We start from the raw sequence: 21935 nt of genomic DNA, 5'->3' as shown, positions 1-21935 counted from the left end.
AGAACGAACAAGTGCGTGTGTGTGATAGATAGATAGATAGATAGATAGATAGATAGATAGATAGATAGATAGAGAGAAAAGTTTCGACAAGCGAACCATGTCAGTGGAAAAAATTGCCTACAGCAATTTCGGGTTTTCTTCTCAAATTCAGATTTTGTGATATAGTCATATCCATAATTTTCATACCCTGATATATGTGGTATAAACACACACACACACACACACACACGCACACACACACATATGTCCATGAATATAATTTCTTACCCTGTGGTATTTCCATACATTGTGATATATATTTATATATATCCATAAATATACGTTCCTTCACTGTGATATAAATATATCTATAAAGCAAACGAAATGACGAAACGAAATTACTTACCTCATGCAGTTTTGATCCTCTTGTAACGAGCCCAAACGAAATCTCTGCCAAAGGAAAAGGCAAATTATTAAAAAGAGAAAACAGATTTTGATAAAACGAAAACAAAATATTGATAAATGTAAAGAGAACTGTAAAAGAATTTTCCCTAAAAGACAAAAGCGTCTATATTACTTGTTTAATCGGACGATTGTTCTCATCTGCAACGTTTTGATCGGTGTAACTTCCGACCTCCGTCAGGTATGTTGATCGCCATCTTGGAAAAGAAATGAGAAAAATTACTGGCTCCGTAGAAAAACAAAAATTGTACAATCCCTGCTTAAAATTTCAACGGTAAAAGAGAGATAATCACGTCAAACTTTATTACAGTTTCCTCCCGTTGTTAAGCAAGTGATTTTTTCCACACATACGAAACCACGACGAGAAAAAAAAAAAAAAACTCCTAGAATACGAAACCATCTACGGAGCCAGTAACTTTTTTTTCTTTTCCAAGATGGCGACCAGCATGCCTGCCGATGGTCGGAAGGTATGCCGACGGAAACGTTGCACAAATTATGATGATAATAGTAGTTCGATCAAAACAAGCAATACAAATAATCAACTCTCGTCTAAAAAATAAACAATCTATATATATTATTTAATTGGAAATTCATTATTGAAATGAGTATGATTTATTAATTTTATTTAATGCGGACTATTATCCTCATCTTTCTTTGTTGATGTTTTCACGGCGTTTCGACCAACTATTCCTCTGGTCTTCGTCAGGTGGTAACCACAACGGGATACAAACTCCGAATCTCCTAACTGCATCCTCAGCAATTACTGCCTTCCATAGTTGTCGTCTCACCACGTTTTGGTCAAGTAAGCCTCTGGCCAGCTGTGGGTAGGATTGATACGGCTATCTTCAAACAATTCCCACCTGGAACCATTAGGATTCAACGTCTCTAATGCGCTTCGGGGCTCGTGGCGTAGTGGATAGAGCCGTTGAAATTGGAAATAGATAAGCGGTGTTCTATTTGTTTTGAAATTGCATCACTTTTAGTTTCAATATTTTTATCTCTACTATTATATAAAAGTGTGTGTGTGTGTGTGTGTGTGTGTGAGTGTGTGTGTGTGTGTGAGAGAGAGAGAGAGAGAGAGAGAGAGAGAGAAAGAGAGAGAGAGAGAGAGAGAGAGTTTCTTCCTCATAGGTTCCGAAACGTCTGAGCCTATCTTTTACAAATTTCACACAAAGCTATTTTACATGTCTAGTGACAAGTATCGAAAATCCCGATCTTAAAATTGGCTTTTCTTTCTTGTACCTATTTACTATACCTCCCCACGGGACAGAGTTAGACACCAGGGTCGTTTTTTTAACGTGGAGAAAAGGTACAAAAATAAAAATTGTCTCAGTCGTGAAGAATTTCTCCTCCACCGAAAGAGAACAAGAAAATGAAGTGCAGCATCTGAAGAACAGATACTACACTTTGATCTTGACCAAAAAAGAAAAAAAATCTACATGGAAATATTTTACATTATCCCAACAAGGGAGATAATAAAATTATAGGAAAAAAAAACAAAACAAAACAAAACAAAACAAAAAACAGATTTTATTATAATCTGGAGATATAGTTGAGTGGTAGAGCATTCGACTACAGATGGAATGATCCCCTGTTCAAGTCCGGGTGCACCTCACCATTCTATTTTAATTTTTTCGTATTAATGAGCTCAATTTACGATAAAAGACATATCATTTAAAATCGCCGCAAATTATTTCTCAATTTGCATATATTTTAAAACTAAACATTAACCAGAAGTAACTTTTCCAGGGCATCCATCGTCATGCCTAAATATCAGCTGACATGATATTGTAAACAAACACAGACGGAATTATTCTCATCTTGGGTGCTATTAGCTGCCGTTTCGGTCGCTGCAACCTTCGACCTTCTTCGGGTATTGAAAACATTCTTCTTTTTTATACTAAGGAAAAGAGGGTTAGCTCTGCATTACAAGAATTCGAATCGTAGGTTTGAGGGGGGGGGGATCCGTAAATCATAAAGAAAGTTCAATGTTTAGGGGTCACTAAGATTTTTTTTAATACTTTCCTATCACTTAATTTTTTTTATACTAATTGTTAATATTAATAAAAAAATGTTTTACGAAAAAGAGGATCGATACCCATATTTTTGTCATTATTAATCACGCTAGCATAGAACTAAACTGCATTTGGAAGCCCCTAATCACAAAATCACTGAAAAAGGAAACATGATATATGCACAGCCCTAGGGAGGTAACTTCACAAAACAAACAAACAAAAAAACACAACTTTTTTCCTTGAAGTTGCTTTCTCCCTTGCATTGTGTTAAAAAAATACTGCTGTTAGTAATGATAAAATAATAATAGTTATTGAATTATAATTAACACAGAGAATTAAAATCTATAGATTAACCCCAACCCCCACTTTTCAAGTATATTTTTACGTTTGAGAAACTTTCTGCACAAAATGTACATGTTTTTACGATAATCGAGAATAAATAACTATTGTTAAATATTTAGAGATGTATAAAGAATCGGAATCGGTAATTGTATCGGAATCGGGAAAAATATTAGAATCGCCTCATCCCTATTATTTATCTTATCTAACTTTTGGGTTACTATCTGCTCTATACAGGATATTGTACCTATTTACAATGCCTCCCCACGAGACAGAGTTAGACACCAAGGTCGTTTTTTAACGTGGAGAAAAAGTACAAAAATAAAAAGTTGTCCCAGTCGTGAAGGATTTCTCCTCTACTGAAAGTCTACAGAGTTAGACACCAAGGTCGTTTTTTAACGTGGAGCAAAGGTACAAAAATAAAAATTGTCTCAGTCGTGAAGAATTTCTCCTCTACTGAAAGAGAACGAGAAATGGAAGTGCCGTATCTGCCGGAACCGATACTACACTTTGAGGTATTTATTTGCTCCCCCACTGTGCAAATTAGGCACAAGGCCGATTTTTTAAAGTGAGGAGTAAAGGGGAAATGGGGACCAACTCCCCGGGGGGGGTAGGCGAGTTGGATAGTGACAATTGGTATGAAGGGTTGCCCCTACATTGACCAAGGTCTTATATGTGGGGTTTCCCCCACATATGGTCTTTGCTTGCAGTATCTGTTCCGGCAGATACTACACTTTGATCTTGACCAAAAAATGATTATACAGGATATTGTATTATAGCTTCCGAAAAATACTAACTCTGCGAGGTTTTGATTTGTATTTTTAGTTTTACCGAAACATACAGCCGGGCAGACATACACACAGACGTTTGCCCTTTATATAATAGATGAATGATTGAGAGTTGAGGTTGTTTTGAATTCGTTTTATTACTAAAAAATATTCGTTTTTCGGTAAAACGATTGCGTTGAAATCCAGTTTTTTAGACGGCTTTAAGTTTCCGCTGGTAGAACCTTTTTTCCGGATGTCATTGGCTATCTCGTTTCATCTTCGTTGATCTGTGCGGTTATTTACTATTACCAAAGCTTACACAGTTATCTCCCCTTTCCTTTTATCAGCGCTTTCTCAAACGATTCTACTGAAGAGGTTCCCTTTGATCTTCCCGCTTAAGTTGAACAAAGTCAGCATCCTAATCTATTTCAGAGGGATTTATTACCTACTTAAATTCATTAATATGCAGATGCACGGGCGATGGGGATGGGCACATATAATTTTTTTTTTTGGGGGGGGGGAGGAGGAGGAGAAAGAGGGTAAGATTTTAAGTTAAAAAAAAATTATAGTAAAACTAGCGTGGGAGGGGGGGGGCACCGAGCTTTGCCCGGTCGTAAAATACGCTTAAATGTGATATTATAATTTGTTCAGATTTCATATATGTATATATAGAGACGCGCGGTTTCAATAGTTAAAAAAAAAAAATGTTTGGGCGCCATCAGCTAGAATCGAAACCGAAATCAAAACTGTAGCATTCAAAGCTGGTGACGTAACCACTACCAACGTGACACGCATATGAATTGATTAAAAATAAATTAAGATAGATGTATAAAATGTATAGCGATTTTTTTCTCTTCAATTTTGACCCCTTTTTGACCCCTTAAAAATATTTAAACCGGCTAAAGACCCACAAAAGAACGGTCCATAAAAGTCCAATAATTTGAGGCCCCTAGCGCCACTCTGCAACTTTAGTTTCAGGAGAGATAAAGTTTGAACACATGGAGACGGACAGACATAGAGAGTTTTATAAATTAGATTACCGAAGCTTTACACAGTTATCTCCCCTTTCCTTTTGTCGGCGCTTCTCCAACGACTTTACTGAAGAGATTTTTCTCTAATCTTTCCGCTCAAGTTGAACAAAGCCAGTATCCTAATCTACAGGGTGGTCAAAAAGTCAGGTAACATTTTAAAGAAAAACGATATTAGCAATACATGTATATTTTAAGTACCATACATTGAAATATAAAATGAAACAAACATAAAATGTGTTTATTTTGTTAATTGTCGTCCATTTCTCTCTATCAATCGCTGGAAGCGATTAACCACTGATTGTGTAACACGTGTAATCATGTCAGCTGATATCCGCGCAATCTCCTCTTCAATAAATAACTTTAAAGACGCTATTGTATCAGGCTTCTTGCCATAAACGCTATCCTTTACATAGCCCCAAAGCCAGAAATCAGGAGGGGTAAGATCCGGAGATCTGGCTGGCCATTCAACTGGGCCACGGCGACCAATCCATCGTTGTGGAAAAATTTCATCCAAGAAATAATATTAAACGAATAGAGATTATAATGGATCATATTGTTTTTTCTACTTTTAACATGTTACCCGACTTTTTGACCACCCTGTATTTCAGATGGATTTATTATCTACTTAAAATCTTATACAAATGCTCGGGAGAGAGGGGGGGGGCACATATAATTGGTGGGGGGGGGGAGAGAGAGAAAAGGTGTCAAATTTTCAGTTTAAAAAAAAAAAGTTACATTTTAGTAAAATTATATATTTATCTATGTCTTTTTGCAAGATGTTTGAAACAAGGTCAGGTATTCCGTATTATTCAGATTCTTTGGACTACTGTTCTCATCTTGAGTGTTATTTTCTCAACGTTTTGACCGATGTAACCTCCTGCCTTCTCCAGGTGCACATTATCAAATTCGAGAATCGTTCTGTGTTCTGTCTTGCGCAAGAACCCGTGACGTAAAGGATAAAGTATTTGGTAATTCATTTCTGACATTATTCTGGAGGTTCAATCTTTAGTGCGGACGATACCCAGAATACATTTTTAAATTACGTAAGACTTCTACCCAGTCACGACTGACAGTTCGAAATTTCGTGCAGATTCCAATGTTCGACAAGATATGCCCGAAGAAGGTTGGAGGTCACATCGGCCAAAACGTGAAAATAAGGCGGGCAATGAAAACAGTAGTCCGAAAAAACGATATAATACGAAATATTAATCCAAATCTTAAGATTCAAAAACACAAGGTCAGGTATGGTTTTGAAAAGTCAGTATACTAAAGGAAAGGCACGTTCGCCTACTAAAAATGCTTGAGCAGCCATGTCGGCATTTCCTGGTTGAGGCGCGTCAGGCGATTGGAAATAATCTCAGAGAAAAAATAAAGCCTGGGAGCATTAACCTTTTAGAACAGAACGGAACCATACCGCAGCTATTGTCGAACTGATTGTCAAAGACGTGTCCTAAACTTGTACACTAAGTAGGTAAAATTGCATTATATTTAATAGTATAGAATTCGTAAATAAATAACAAAAAACAAATGACTTATACCAAACGCAGTAAAATTTAATTATCTACCGACCCTTATAATTTAAACATGCTGAAATTATTCGTAAGTTCTTTATTCTACGATTTTTTTTTTTTTTTTAGAAATTTGTGTATTTTTCTCCCAGAAACAAAATGACTGAGCATTTGAAGCTTTATTTTCGAAACACTTAATCGCATGAGAGGAAAGTCATTAGTGGGTAGGCAATTTTACGATTAATATATACGCTTTTAAAAATACGTTAAATAAATATGTACAGTTTTTTTTTTCTCTAAACTTATTCATTTTGTTGAATTATTTAAGGATTAAGGAAAAACGGTTAACCAGGATCTGGATTAAAAATACAAAACTTTACGACACTCATAATAGACTTGGTTTTCACTTGATACAAACAACTTCCACAACAATAAAACCGGCATTAAAAACTACCAAGCACTCTCCCAAAACCCTCACATCCGACGCCGGTATATATTCCATCCCATATAACAATTGTCAGCAAGCATACATAGGTGAGACACAGCTTAAATTGAAACTAAGACTTTACGAACACAGAAGAGATATAAGGAATGGTAACGCCCTAAATGCACTCTTTTGCCATTGTGCAGAACACGATCATTCATTTCACTTAGATCATGCGAAAATTATAAAATTCATGGTAGATAGAGCCAAAAGAAGACTTTTAGAGTCAGAACTAATATTAAACACTAATACTATTACGCAAAGAAAGGGCTTCTACCATTTAGCCCCTAGCACAGGGAAGATAATAATCAAAGAACAAAATATCAAAACATCCTGGTTAACCGTTTTTCCTTTATTCTTAAATAATTCAACAAAATGAATAACTTTAGAGAAAAAAGTGTACATATTTATTTAACGTATTTTTAAAAGTGTATATATATAGACATTGAACAACCCAACCTCCCCATACACACACATAGCTTCTTTCCCAATATGGGTAGGATTCTAACACTGTTTCCTTTTCATTTTCATATGGTCTATGATCGTTTTCTTTTTTTTTTTTTTGCATTTTTCCTTTTAATATCCTGAAGATGTCCTCTGCAAAAGGGACGAAACGTTGATCATTTCATAAATTCATCCGGTTTTTCTTTTTTTCAAAACAACATAACGTCATCCATCGCTGGTATTTTTATTTTATTTTTACACACACACACACACACACACACACACACACACACACACACACACACACACACAGGGATACCACAATTACAGGAGCCTATTATGCTTCACTTTTGAGGAAATTAAGGGAAGCTATTAAAATCAAGAGGCGGGGCAAGATCAGCAAAGGTACCCTCCTCCTGCAGAACAACGCTCCAGTCCACAACTCGCATGTCGCCAGATTAGAAACACGGGCGTGTGATTATGAAATCCTCCTCCCCCATCCTCCCTACTCTCCTGACCTTGCACCCTCTGACTTTCAGCTCTTCCCAGCCATGAAGTTGTTTTTGAAAGGAAATCGTTTCCCAGATGATGCAGCCTTGATTTCTGAAATCACGTCGTGGTTGGAGGACCAAGCTGGGGGTGTTCTACAAAAACGGTCTCCAGAGCTGCATCAAACGATGGGAGAAATGCATAACTCTGGGTGGTTCCTATGTAGAGAAAGACTAATAGCTGTGCCAAGTTTCGTTGCTCTACTGCTATGGGAAGTGGGTCACGGGCATTACTTATTGCACGCCCCTCGTAAAAGCAAAACGGGGAAAAAATGTTTGTGCGACATGGTTCAAACTGGACCGTTAAAAGTTCATTTGGACCGGGGCTTCTCAGGCCACCTACCCTGCTTTGACAGAGTTACAAAAACTGCTTTGAAACTTAGTATGTAATGCCCGTTTCTCTTTCCTGCAACCACTTTCCCACAGAGGAGATGTTGCAAGCCTATTTTTGCTCTATCGTTATTTTCATGGCAAGTACTCGCCTGAACTCCAATCTATGGTCTCTTTACTAAACTTTCACAAAAACACTCATCTAGCTAAAACCACTATCCACAATTTTTGCCACTTTCTATCTGTGCCTGAATCGAAACGTAAATTCCATGAACTAAGCTCCTTTCCATGCCTGTGGAACTCTGTTCAGCTGTCCTACTTTCCGGCTGACTACAATATGGTCGTCTTCAAGTCCAATGTAAACAAGTTTTTGCTGAGCCGTACCCTTAAATAATCAAATTCTACTAAATTCCCACTATTAACTATTACTACGCTGTTTCCTGATGACTACCGTACACCCATTAACCTTATCCTCGAGTGACCTTCGGGTCTTCATAATGTGGTAACCCCCTTGTAAAGAAATAATGAAACCATTAAGTCAATTTACCAAAAAAGGCTATAAATTCTTGAAACATTCATCATAAAATCTCAAAACGCAATAAAGTATTCTGCAGTCTTAGAACGGAATTTCGATATTGCTTTTTAATTACCGCCTGAAACATTCCGGAAGTCACACAGTGCAGCTGCGTCCATGACGTCAACATCACTGACCAATGACTAAGTTGCTAATGCTTCACAATAAAATCCGAGGAAGAGGTGGCATAAGTCTGTCGTCTGAGATGCAGAGATTAAAATATTCTTCCCTCGTAGTCTGATCCAATTTTACTTTAATAGTAGTGGAGACTTCTGCAGTACTTAGCCATTGTTCAGTTGCGTTAAATGTACTAGAGAAATACATAAAATAAAATAAAAAATCACAGATAGGCTGATTACCGCCGACCAACAGCAGCATTTTCACACATTTTTATTTGTTTTACTTCCTGAATATTTTTACATATCTTATAAGAATTCCGCGGGCTTGATTAAAGATTTGCCAGGCTAGATTTGGGTTGCGGGCCATAGTTTGGCAACCCCTCCTGGAACGTTGTGAAAAACTACCGACGTAAACATTTTTAGAAAACAATCTCTAATATTACTAAATCGCCAGGGTTTCTGTATTATTAAATATAAACGACTATATGTCTGTCAGTCCATGTCTATACTAGAGAAATACAAAAAAAAACATCACAGATAGGCTGATTACCGCCGACCAACAGCAGTATTTCGACACATTTTTATTTGTTTTAATTCATGAATGTTTTTATGTATTTTATAAGAATTCCGTAGGCTTGATTAAAGACTATGGCAGGCTAGATTGTGGCTACAGGCCGTAGTTTGGCGATCCCTTCTGGAACGTTATGTGAAAAACTACTGACGTAAACATTTTTAGAAAACAATCTCTAATATTACTAAATCGCCAGGGTTTCTGTAGTATTAAATATATAAACGGCTATATGTTTGGCTGTACGTCTGTCTGTCCATATCTGTACTAGAGAAATACATGAAAAAAAATTACAGAAAGGCTGATTACCGCCGACCAACAGCAGTTCCATGATAATCAATATTAAGAACAGTAAAACTGGGAAAAATAGAAAGGAAGCAGCTTGAACACGTTGTACAATGGGGAAAGAGGTGGCTGGTCACTTTTAATGCATCCAAAACCAAGCTTCTATCTTTACGTCATCAACGCTCTGATCCCTATCTGGCATCAATTGAAATGGATGGCTCTCGTCTTGGGGAGGCTCCATGTTTTGACAAGCTTCTGGGTTTGACCTTTACTCTTGATCTAAAATGGAACACATACATCAAATCTGTTGCCAGGGACGCTGGGAAAATGGTGGGATCCTTCTACCGCTCCAGAAGATATCTCACTACTGATGCAATTCTCTATCTTTATAAAAGCCAAGTACATCCAAGGATGGAGTACTGCTGCCACATCTAGGCAGGAGCTGCTAAAAACAGCCTATCCTGCGTTGACAGAGTACAAAATATGCTTCGTCGTTTAGTGGGGGATGCCCTTTTCTCTTCCCTGCAACCTCTCTCCCACAGAAGAGACGTTGCAAGCCTGTCTTTGTTTTATCGCTATTTCCATGGCAGGTGCTCGTCTGAGCTCCAATCCCTCGCCCCCCTCGCCAATCTTTCACGAGAAACACCCGTCTGGCTGAAACTACTGTCAATAATTTTCCCCACTCTTTATCTGTGCCTAAATCCAAACGTAGATCTCATGAGCAAAGCTTCTTTCTTAGAACTGCACGCCAGTGGAACTCTCTGCCGCTTGCCTGTTTCCCACCTGACTACAACTTGGACGTCTTCAAGTCCAACATAAACAAACTCCTAACAAACCGCCCCCTTAAGTAAGACACTCTATCAAAACCCTTAATACTAATGATTACTACAATACTATCTCGATATATATATTGATTACTGTACACGCAATAACCCTTATCCCTGATTGACCTTCGGGCCTTGATAAATGGTGACCCCCATGTAAAAAAAAAGCTACATCGACTTTACAAGACGTGTGAGAAAAATGGTGTTAAATATTAAATTTACAATTTCACATGGCTCAAAGAGAGTGTGGGTGAGAGAAGTATGTATTGGGTTGGGAATCTTTGAATCGAACACAACGTGAGAAGAAATGACTTAAGAATCAATTATAAACTAAGGGATGTCAGTAGCCCCGGAATGATCCACTCTCCAATTTGCCGCTAGCAGAAAAGAAAACTTAAGTATAAGTTAAATGCCACAAAACGGGGGAAAATTCAAACTTTCAAACTCTATCTCCTCCGAAACTAAAAGTCGCAGAGTGGCACTAGAGGCTTCAAATGATTGAAGTTTTTATGGACCGTTCTTTTTGGGGTCTTTAGCCGGTTAAAATAGTTTTTAAGGGGTCAAAATTGAAAAAAATCGTCATACATTTTGTACATTCATCTTAGTTTATTTTTAATGTTTGATTTTAAATCAATTCACGTTGGTACAGTGGTAACGTCACCAGCTTTGCATGCTACAGTTTCGGTTTCGAATCTAGCTGATGACATCCAAATACTTTTTTTACTTTTGAAATCACGACTCTATAATAATATATACGAAATCTGGACTGATTAAAATATCATATTTAAGCGTATTTTATGACCGGGCAAAGCCCCCCCCTTCGCTAGTCTAATAATATTTGGCAAACGTTAAAGATTGCGACCAGTGCAAAATGCGAGAGAGAAAAATTCCATATAGGCATTAAAAATAATTTTGTGCTATTGTTTTTCTTATACATTATTAAATGAGAAATCATTTCGATTTAAAATCTGTTTAACATTACACATGCAAACTTGAGAAAAAGATATGAAATTTGTTAATATTATGCGTATACGCGAAAGCAAAACAAGATGGAGACCGTATTTGATCTGATGTCGTCTGGTTTCGCTTATTGCTATCTCAGGCGTTCAATGGATACGAGGTGTGACTACCTCAATAGTTGCCTCCCTGAAACCATGCACGATCATATGCGTTATTAGAACTAATAGAATTCACGAGTTTGCTTTGAAATCCAGAGATTTGAAAAAGTGATAAAAAAATCAAATACAAATAAATGCCACGCAAGGCAACATAAGTTACTCTTCTACCTACCTGAGTACGGTTTTAGTGTTTGTTATTTTACTTAATGTAAAATGTCTATTGGGCTCGAAAAACACGTAATGTCAACTGGTACGCGACCGTAAGAAAACAGTCGTTTAACAAATACATTGCGGCCATTTTTTTTTCTTGTGATCTATATCGGTTGACATTGCTTGTTTTTCGACCCGAGTAAACATTTTACGTTAAATAAACGCACTTAAAACCTAACCAGCTAGATAGAAAAGTAACTTCTGTTGCCTTTGGAAACGGTTTTTTTTTTTTTTTTTGTATATATTAGATTTTCATGGATTGGGATTGTCGGACTGACTTCCTCATCTTGGTTGTTATTGCCACAACGTTTCGGCCGTTTTTCCCTCCGGCCTTCGTCAGGTGTTTTGTATCGAACTGGGGAACCGTTTGTTAGGAGTCTCGAACTCAACCCTTTATTATTATTACGGGGGTACCGTGTTCGGACTCCAGCTAGGCTTTGGGACATAGTTGCTGAGTCTCTGTTTTGAATGTTACTTTTTCACTGCCTTCGTTCAGGATTGAACTCAGCACCTTTGGGTAACTGTAAACTTTGATACAACGTCTAGGACCACTCGGCCATATGTCCTAGTGACAAAACGGCCGAAACGTTGTGACAATAACAACCAAGATGAGGAAGTCAGTCCGACAATCTCAATAAATGAAAACATCTCATCTCAAAAATACAGACAATTACTATATTAGATTTTGTTATCACTTTTCCGAATCTCTAGGTATTGTAAAACAAACCCGAATTTTCCACTACTTTAACCTTACGGCTTACTCTAGCTTTACGTGGAAAACTACCGTTTTAAACATTATCATCTCTTGACCTTGTGTCTAACTTGCTGGAACAGAACTAAATAAATTCTGGATTTGGGTATTGAGATATTGTTTATGCATAAAAATGGCTTCGTTTGATGTAAATGGAACCCGGATGTGTTTTTAACGACGAACGGCGATGGAATTAAATAGTAGCCTGCGACTGGCTTTGTTAGCGGAATAATTGCGATCGTTCCTCTTTCTATGACGTAGATTATTTTTAGGCAGCCATCGCTAAATCGCTAGGGCTCCTGTATCATATAATAACTAGCGGGACCTGTGGAAATTCATAAGAAATATATTGATGTTGGCATTCTGTAGATGTTCAGTGTAAATGGAGACGCTCTGATATTATTGTAGCTTTTTTGTTAAAACTGCACAAGTATTTATCTAAGCTAGCACGAACGCTCGGCAAAGCCCGGTCGTAAAGTACGCTTAAATATGATATTTTAATTCTTGCATATTTCGTATATATTATTATAGAGTTTATGTTTTATCGATTTTTATATATCATAAAGTTGCGATTTCAAAAATAAAAAATATATCCATATGGTACATCAGCTTGAATTGAAACCGAAACTTATGAAAAAATACACACACACACACATATATATATATATATATATATATATATATATATATATATATATATATATATATATATATATATATATATAACTTGAGTCCCTGCAGCTATAAGGAAATTGAAAGCAAAACTTATGAAAAATTCATGGTAAAATTATTTATAAGAAAATAAATGACTTAAGTGCCATCAGCTATAATCGAAGCCAAAACCAAAACCTCTGAAGAATTCTCCGTGCAATTATTTATTACAAAGTCCATAACAATTAAACGGAAGTCGATCAGAGGTAAGCGTGACACACACAATAAATAAGCGTGACACACAAAATAAATAAGCGTGACACACAAAATAAATAAGCGTGACACACAAAATAAATAAGCATGACACACAAAATAAATAAGCCTGACACACAAAATAAATAAGCGTGACACACAAAATAAATAAGCATGACACAAATTATATAAGCGTGACACACAAAATAAATAAGCGTGACAAAATAAATAAGCGTGCTATCCTATTAATACAACAATTCTTGGCCTTTTAGTCAAGATCAAAGTGTAGTATCTGTTCCGGCAGATACTGCACTTAAGATAATTTGTACCAGTCAATGGAGGGGAAACCCTCTATACTGGGACAATTATTATTTTTGGTAACCAGAGTGACCCCTTTTAGGGGAGCTGGTTTTTACCTCACATTAAAAACGGCCTTGTGCCTAATTTGCTCAGTGGGGGAGCAAATAAATACCATCTGTTCCGGCAGATACTGCACTTAAGATAATTTGTACCAGTCAATGGAGGGGAAACCCTCTATACTGGGACAATTATTATTTTTGGTAACCAGAGTGACCCCTTTTAGGGGAGCTGGTTTTTACCTCACATTAAAAACGGCCTTGTGCCTAATTTGCTCAGTGGGGGAGCAAATAAATACCATCTGTTCCGGCAGATACTGCACTTAAGATAATTTGTACCAGTCAATGGAGGGGAAACCCTCTATACTGGGACAATTATTATTTTTGGTAACCAGAGTGACCCCTTTTAGGGGAGCTGGTTTTTACCTCACATTAAAAACGGCCTTGTGCCTAATTTGCTCAGTGGGGGAGCAAATAAATACCATCTGTTCTTCAGATGCTGCACTTACATTTATTGTTCTCTTTCGGTGGAGGAGAGATCCTTCACGACTGAGACAATTTTTATTTTTGTACCTTTTCTCCACGTTTAAAAACGACCCTGGTGTCTAACTCTGTCCCGTGGGGAGGCATTGTAAATAGGTACAACAATATTTGGCAAACGTTAAAGATTAAAAACAGGGCAAAATACGAGAGAGAAAGTTGCGTATGGGCATTAAACATGGTTTTATGTTATTGTTTTTCTGATACATTATTACGTGAGAAATCATTTCGAATTAAAATCAATTTAGTATTACGCATACAAACTTGAGAACATGACTTGACATTTGTCAACATTATGCATATAAACGAAATCAAAACAAGACAGAGACCATATTTGACTAAATGTCGTGTGGTTTCGCCAATTTTATATCCCAGGAGCTCAACGGACATGAGGCGTGATTACCTTACCAATTACATCCCTGGAATCATGCACAATTACACGAGCTAATTTTTCTAACTATATGCTTACTCTAGCTTAATGTTGAAAACTACCATTTTAAACATTAATATGACATTCATCTCTATTATTTACTAGCAGGCCGACCCGGCTTTGCTCGGGCCCTATGTACTGTTCATAACTTTATTTGCCTATATATTAAAACGTTTCACTCATGTCGAGGTAACCTACATCTAAAATTTCAAGTGTTTAGACCCAAAATTGGCAGAGGAGTTTGGTAGAGTCTTCAAAGGTCACCTCTTTCAACTTTGACTTCTTGGCAGACAAATTTTCGCCCCGAAACTGATTAAAAAGCTTGCTGCATGTGTGAATACCCTTTATCTAAAATTTCAAATGTTTAAACACAAAATTGGCTGAATAGTTTGCTAGTGACCGCAAATGTCAAATTTTTTTTTTAACTTTGACCGCTGGGCAGTCAACTATTCGGTCAAAAACCGATTAAAAAGCTTGCCCTGTGTCTGAATACACTTTATGTAAAATTTGAAACGTTTAGACCAAAAATTGGTAATTTTAATTAATTGGTAAATTTAGTAATTTGGTAGAGACTGCAGAGGTCAATTTTTTAAAAAACTTTGATCCCAATTTTAACCCCTTAACATGAATTGTTTGGGGTTCAAATCAAATTAAATAGTTTGATCTATGTCCAAGTAACCTACATCTAAAATTTCAAGTGTTTAAAACCAAAATTGGCAGAGTTTGGTAGAGTTTTTAAATGTCAAGTCTTTGAACTTTGACAGCAAAATTTCTGGCTGAATTTTCCACATCTCAGTATCCCTTTATGTCAAATCTCAAGACTGTAAACTAAAAATTGACAAAGTAGTTTGGTAGAGAAATGTACACACACAGACAGACACTTTTATAGATACATAGATAATATATATATAGCTACTTAATTTACTCACATAAAATTAATATACGAAAGTATAGATCTATGCGCAAACTTTAAGTATTTACTTCAAAAGTGCTCAATACGTAGGTAGAGCTGGTTAGTGATTTATAAAATATATATGGCGATTAAGCTACACTGAATATTCCGCGTTTCATCCACTCTAGGACTCCTCATGCTTATGCGCGAATTATGTGGTTGTTTATCGTTTTTATTTTTTTGTTGATCAGTGTAGCTTAATCACCATATATATTTTATAAATTACTATATATATATATATATATATATATATATATATATATATATATATATATATATATATATATATATTACTGCAGTCATTTATTATTATATAAATATACATATCCTAACAGTCATCTATCTATCTATCTATCTATATCTATATATATATATATATATATATATATATATATATATATATATATATATATATGTATATATATATATATATATATATATATATATAAAGAGAGAGAGAGAGAGAGGGGGGGTGGATATATTACTACAGTCATCTCTTGACCTTGTTTCTTACTTGCTGGAACAAAGCTAAATAAATATTCTGGAATATAATAAGCACTGGATGTTGAAAAATTGTTTATGCATAAAAATGGCTTCGTTTTTACGTTTGATGTAAATGGAACCCGGATGTGTTTTTGTTTAACGACAAAGGGCGATGGAATTAAATGGTTGTCTGCGACTGGCTTTGTTAGCGGAATAATTGCTTAAGTGCAATCGTTCGTCCATCCAAGAGTTCGATCAGTGAAAACTGAGCGCAGGCGAACGAAGAAGGAAATGCAATCGATATTTCCTGTTTTCGACAGAACCATCATATTTTTTCGTAAAAGACAAAGGAACTCGGTTTTATTGTTGTTCGCGTCGTTCTTCGTATCGTCTTCTCGGAGGATTTTCGTTTTGTTGGCCCGTCTGTTTTTTTTTTTTTAATTTTATTTATTTATTTTTGTTTTTGTAATGACTCTTGAAGTTCTGAACAGTAGACAGTCAAGATTTGTAAAAATGGATGCGACCATTGGGAATGTTTTTTTTTTTGGAAAATGATTGTTTTAGGTGGAATAAAAATCAGTAAGAGAGAGTGGGGGAAGAGAGAGAGAGAGGTTAATAATAGAGAGAGAGAGGAATAATAGAGAGAAAGAGATAGAGATAAATAACAGAAAGAGAGAGAGAAAAAGAGAGAGATAGAAAGAGAGAGAAATAAATAACAGAGAGAGAGAGAGAGAGAGAGAGAGAGAGAGAGAGAGAGAGAGAGAGAGAAAGAAATAAAAGAGAGAGATACACACAAAGAAATAACAGATATGAAGACAAGGAAAGAGAAGATAGAGGGTGACAAAATAGAAAACGAGGAGAGAGAGAGAGAGAGAGAGAGACAGACAGACAGACAGACAGAGAAAGAAAGAGAAGAGAAAGTGAGACAGAGACAATGAAAGGAGATGACAGAGAGAGAGAGAGAGAGAGGGGGAGAGAAAGAGAGGGAGACAAACGGAGAAAGGGTAGATTTAAAAAGAGACATAGAAAACAAAGAAAGAACGGCGAGAGAGATAAAGAGCGATAAGGAAAGAGCAGAATCACAGAGGAGAAAGAGAGAAAGAGGAAAAGATGGTGATAGAAAGATATGAAGCAGAGAGAAGAAAAGAGAACGCAATGAAAAGAAAAGAAAGTAACGAGAAAGAAAAGACAGGAAAGAAGAAAGATTGAAAAAAAAAGAGAGAAAGAAAAACGAAAGAAAGTGAAAAAGAAAAAGAGAGAAAGAAAGAAAAACAAGAGACGATGTTATAGAGATAGATAGATAGATAGATAGATAAACAGTGGTGAACAGAGAAAGAGAGAGAGAGAGGGAGAAACAGAGAGTAGGAGGAATAGAGATAGATAGATAGATAGAAGGAGGGAGAGAAATAATTACTAAAAAATGTTATTACTTCTTAAAGAGCTCAAACACATTATGCAAACCCTCCTTTATACGGGGTCACCAATTTTATAGTTGTTATAACGAATAAAACTTAAACAGAATTAATGTTAATCAAGCCAGCAATTACACTTATGATAATTCAATTAAATTTTATTATTCCATTAAAATACATTATATACATACTAGTGATGGGACGATTCTAATAATTTTCCCGATTCCGATACAATTACCAATTCCGATTCTTTATAAATCTATAAATATTTAACTATAGAGTTGTTATTTTTTTTTCCCCCGATTTCTATAAAAACACACATATCAAATGTGCAGATATTTTCCTATACGAAAATTTACATTTATGGAGGATGATCTATCGATTTTAACTTTACTGGTATTTTAAAATCAATAAATATTTATTATTTTATCATTATTACCAGCAGGTAATAATGGGAAATATTTATTGATGGAAGATTTTACTTTAAACAAAATCAAATTAAAAAAAAAAAAAGACAATTAAAATAATCGTTTTGGCATCGGAAAATAGGCATCAATTTTTAGATTCCAATACCGATTCCGATACTCCCAAATCTTCCGATTTTTCTGATTACCGATTCCGATTCTGATCAATCGTCCCTACACTAATATATGATGATTGCAACGTCTTGTCAGACGAGTGCCACTCCCTCAGACATTTAAAATCCATGAGCCCAAATGCCTGAGGGAGTATCTATACAAATATGATGTTACAGAGTCTTAGCTTTGTACGACAGCTAAGTCTCTCTCTCGGTTCAAAATGTTGAGATCCAGCAACAAGCAAGAGCAAGATAGCCAGCAACAAATTAAACTGCAGACCAGCTTAATGCGGGTAATGGTCTTCCGCTTTATGGTTTTTTAAATCAGAGATTTGCTTCTCCTAGAAAGGCTGCCTTCACCACGGCTTACGGGAGCCCTATCCACCCCAATACACATATACAAACACACAAATATACACGGTGCTAGTTGGCCGTTGACCCAGAAAAAGAGTTCATTCGGCCTTTGGAAGGTCTTGTTTTTAATCCTTCAGGGAGACTAGCCGCCCTCCTCACCAAACAAGTCTGGAGGGGGAACCAGTTTAGTCGCCGGTGACCCGACCATGAGGCAGGTAGTACTGGGTTACATGGTACCAGTAGCATATGACATGACCTGACACACTAATATATACACATGTATATACATACGTATATATTAGTAATTCCCATATTTTTCTCCGATGTATATACATGATGACAGCAAATTAGTTCTCGAATATTGCCATTACTTGATATAGCGTTAGAAAATTGAAAACATGGAGACCGATCGGCGGTGAGCCGCAAGAAAGTGGCTTTTAATCCCGGCCAAATTCTGGCATTCTTTGGCACACATGGTGCAGACACGAGCGCCACTAGCAGCACGTGCTTGACCCTCATTTCTATGAACATTCATTTCTCGTTTCAAATAGCCTGCAGTCTTGCACGCCTGCCTGCAGTTGACACAAGTTACATCTGGCAACATAGGACTATTTTGTGGCCCGTTGTTGCACTGATGAGCAGTCTGGTATCGTATATGCATACGTAGATATTAGTGATGGGAGGATTCCAATATTTTTCCCGATTCCGATACAATTACTGATTCCGATTGTTTAACAATCTGTAAACATTTAACAATAAAGTTGTTATTTTGTCCCGATCACCATAAAAACACATGTTAAATGTGCAGATATTTTCTCAAACGTAAAAATGCTTGTGGGGGCGGGGGTGTTCTATGGCTTTTTAGCTTTACTGGTAGTTTTAAATCAATAAATATTTATTATTTCACTAGCAGTTGGGGAGGGGGCACCCAGCTTCTTGCATGGGCGTAAAATACCCTTAAATATGATATTTTAATTTGTCTAGATTTCGTATATATTATTCAAAAGTAAAAAGAACAGTATTTGGGTGCCATCAGCTAGAATCGAAACCGAAAGCAAAACTGTAGCAATCAAAGCTGGTGACGTAACCACTGTACCAGTAGGACACGCGTATGAACTGATTAATGAAATACCTAAATAAATAGAGCAAATTTCAAGCATTGGATACCACTGTCACACCAAGATTTGATACAAGATTAACACGACCCAATAGTAGCATCACTGATAGGATACATGAACACATTGGGTGATACAAACTGTAGAAACATGGATAAGATGCTTTGAGGTAGTGGTCAGAGTAAAGGAATTAAGAGATAAACAAAGTGAAGGGAAGCAAAATAAAATTACTGATATATTCCCCCCCCCCCCCGCAACAGCTGGGTGCGAAGCAATCCAGGAATTTTCAATTGTGGCATATCCAAGCAATTTAGAAGAGCTGACGTTCAAAGAAATTTTTTTTTTTTTTTTTTTTTTTTTTTTTTTTTTACAAAGGCATCACCACATTATCAAGGCCCAGAGGCCACTCAAGGATAAGGGTTAAAGAGTGTACAGTAGAAGTTGGTCAATATAGTAATCATTAGTAATGAAAATTTGGTAAATTTAATAACTTATATGGAACGGCTCATCAAGAACTTATTTACCTTAGACTTGAACACAACCATATTGTAGTCAGCCGGAAAGCAGGAAAACGGAAGACAATTCCACAGGCGTGCAGTTCTAAGAAAGAAGCTTTGTTCATGGAATCTATGTTTAGGTTTAGGCACAGATAAAGAGTGGGGGAAATTATTGATAGTGTTTACAGCTAGACGAGTGTTTCTTGTGAAAGTTTGGCGAGGGGGGACCATAGATTGAAGCTCAGTTGAACACTTTCCATGAAAATAACGATACATCAGAGACAAACTCGCAACATCTCTTCTGTGAGATAGAGGTTGCAAGGAGGAGAAAAGGACATCTCCTACGAGGCTACGAAGTCTATTTTGAACTCTATCAAGGCAGGACAAGTCCTTTCTAGCAGCTCCTGCCCAGATGTGGCAACAGTATTCCATCCTTGGACGTACCTGGCTCTTATTGGTGATTTTGGTGAGATAATAATAAGAAATAGTCAGAAAGAGTGAGAGATCAAATCAAGGTGTCAATCTTTGCAGATTAAGGGAAGTATAACATGATATGCAAATGAGACCCATAACGGAACAAAAATATCCAATCATTTGAGGCCCCTAGTACCGCTCTGCGACTTTTAGTTTCAGAAGATGAAAAAGTTTAAAAATATGGAGGCAAAAAGACAGACAGACATATAGCCGTTTATATATTAGATTATTACTACTAGTGATGGGACGATTCTAATATTTTTCCTGATTCCGGTACAATTACCGACTCTGTACTAAACTCCGGATTCAAATTCTTTATAAACCTCTAAATATTATACTATAAAGTTGTTATTTTTTCCTGATTACCGTAAAAAAAAACATGATATATATTTCTCAAAAATAAAAGCACATCATGGAGGAGGGTGATCTATTGATTTTAGTTTTACTGGTAGTTTAAAATCAATAAATATTTATTATTTTATTATTTGTACCAGCAGTGGAAGGTTTTGTTTTAAAGAAAAATACATAAATAAATAAATAAAATAAACATAATTAAAGGAATCGTTTTTGGCATCGGAAAACAGACACAAATTTTTTTTCGATTCGTTCCTAAAAATAGTATATATATACCACATATATACACTACTGTTAGAACGTTTAATCGGAATCAGAAAAATTTGTGACTATTTTCCAATGCCAAAAACGATTCTTTTAATTGTATTTTTTTATTTGATTTTGTTTCAAACAAAATTTTTGACGGTTGATTGTAATGGTAAGATAATAAATATCTATTGATTTCAAACAACCAATAAAACTAAAACTTATTAGAGATTTACAAAGTGTCGGTAATTATATTGGAATCAGGGAAATCGTATCGGAATCGGAAAAATTATTGGAATCGTCCCATCACAAATATAAACATGTATATACATAGTTACATTTATATACATGTAAACCATGTAAATCGCTTTATTGCAGGTCAAATTGTTGGTTTCCGACAAAAGGAGGGTGGACCTGTAAATTCACTCTTGTCCGTTCATCCGTTTTTCCAATAACTACGCCTTGGAATTTAAAAAAATTTTGCACAAACATTAAGCATGATATGAGTAAAAAAGTAACTGAATGGATTTTCCGGGAAAACTTCGGTCCCCCCCCCCAGGGGTGCCTTTCGTGTTAGAATGGCTAAAATTGACACTTATGTGCTTATTAAAAAAAAAAATTGATACCTTGGATTTTTATAAAACTTTCTGAAAAGTTGTAACTAACTGATTTCTATAGAATTTTGTTCGTCTATACTTTGCGATAACTCTTGGCTGTGCCCCAGGGACTCTTTTAGGGCTAATAAAAACACTCCATTTTGGGGACTATTTTACCATATTTGTCCAAAATCTTCTGTGTATGTCTATTTAGCAGTTTTGCATGGTGCTGAACTCAAATTTAAATATGTTAAGGCCTTGGGGACTTTGGGGGCTAAACGGAGGAGGGG

General features: G+C 36.2%; 1 protein-coding gene across 2 annotated transcripts in view; it reads right to left on the bottom strand.

The window, feature by feature from the left end:
- LOC145265362 (plexin-A4-like) overlaps nt 1–21935 on the bottom strand; it is a 281103-nt gene that overhangs the window by 233697 nt on the left and 25471 nt on the right. For both annotated transcript variants that reach the window (XM_080121145.1, XM_080121146.1), the window contains exon 2: nt 386–429. The gene's annotated coding sequence lies outside the window, so the exon portion shown is untranslated. The remainder of the gene's footprint in view (nt 1–385; nt 430–21935) is intronic.

The sequence above is a fragment of the Euprymna scolopes genome, chromosome 40 (assembly GCF_053919585.1).
Source record: "Euprymna scolopes isolate OS-2025 chromosome 40, ASM5391958v1, whole genome shotgun sequence".
NCBI lineage: Eukaryota > Metazoa > Mollusca > Cephalopoda > Sepiida > Sepiolidae > Euprymna > Euprymna scolopes.
Note: the sequence above shows the minus strand (reverse complement) of the source record. Positions and strands in the feature narration are given on the sequence as shown.